Source organism: Panthera tigris, chromosome E1, assembly GCF_018350195.1.
Source record: "Panthera tigris isolate Pti1 chromosome E1, P.tigris_Pti1_mat1.1, whole genome shotgun sequence".
Taxonomy (NCBI): Eukaryota; Metazoa; Chordata; class Mammalia; order Carnivora; family Felidae; genus Panthera; species Panthera tigris.
In genome coordinates, this window is record NC_056673.1 from 9,755,001 (window position 1) to 9,756,286 (window position 1,286).

A 1,286-nucleotide genomic window follows, 5' to 3' on the forward strand; every position below is an offset into this window, starting at 1 on the left:
GAAAAGAAGTTGGACCACACACAAAAAGTAACTCAAAATGGGTCAAAAAGCTAAACAGAAGAACAAAAACTATAAAATTCGTAGACGAAAACACAGATGTAAATCTTGTGATCTTGGATTAGGCAACAACTTCTCAGATGTGACACCAAAAGCTCAAGCAAGCAAATAAAAAATGTGATAAAGGGGACTTCGTCAGAATGTAAAACTTTTGCACGTCAAAGGGCACTACGAAGACAGTGAAAAGACAGTGCACAAAATGGGAGAAAACATTTGCAAATCACGTATCAGATAAGAGTCTGGATATATCCCTTATATACCTAGAATATATAAGGGACATTTCTGACTCAATGACAGAAAGACAAATTATCCAGTTTTTTTTTTTTTTTTTTTTTAAATAGGCAAAGGGTTTGAATGGACGCTTCTCCAAAGAAGACACACACCCGGAAACAGTCCCATAGCTTGTAAGCTGACGCTGTGCACACAGGTGAAGGGGCTGAGCGACTGGACGACTTTCCCGGAGCCACCACACTCAGCTGGTAAGTGGCAGGGCTGTCCCATAAAAGCAGGTCTGTTTGCATTCCAAGCTGCCCTCCCAGCAATGCCCACACCTGCCCCACGCAGAGACAGATCTCCCTGTAGCTCCTTGGTAAGGAAAAGGGCACTGAAGTCTTTGTTAGACATGTGGTTTCTTTCCAGTATCAGTGGACTTGAAGGCCATCAGACCTCACGTTACGCAGGAAGGTGCCAGGGAAGGCTTCCAGAATGGGCTGAAGAGCTGCCCCAGGGGTGACTTCCGGCTCAGGCTCTTAGCAAAGGCAGGCGGCTGAAGCACGAGGCTCCAGGGGGGAAAGTGCCTGGTGAGATAACACGGGGTTGAACCCGGACACCCGGCTTCCCTCCTGTTTTCTTTCCCACCTGTGTGACTCCCAAAAGGCGCCTCATTCTGCTCTGGGTCCAGCCCAGCCTACACCCCCACCCTAGCCAGCCGCCTTTCCTTCAACGGATGGAGGAACAGGAACGAGAGGAACAGTCACCATCCTGGCCCCGGGGAGGCCACCGCGTCTCTTTCCTGTCCCCTGTGAGCCTCCTGCCTCCTCAGTCTCTTTTCTGGGAAGCTTGGTCTATTTTCCACCGAAAGCTGAAGCTGCAAGCCTACCTCACTGGGTCCTGTCTCTGGGGACTTCTGCGATTCCTTCATCTGGAATGAGACACTTGCTTCTGTAGCTGATTTCAGAGACCCCTCGTGGAATATGTCAGTTTTCCCCAGTGTGGTTCGTAAAACAGGA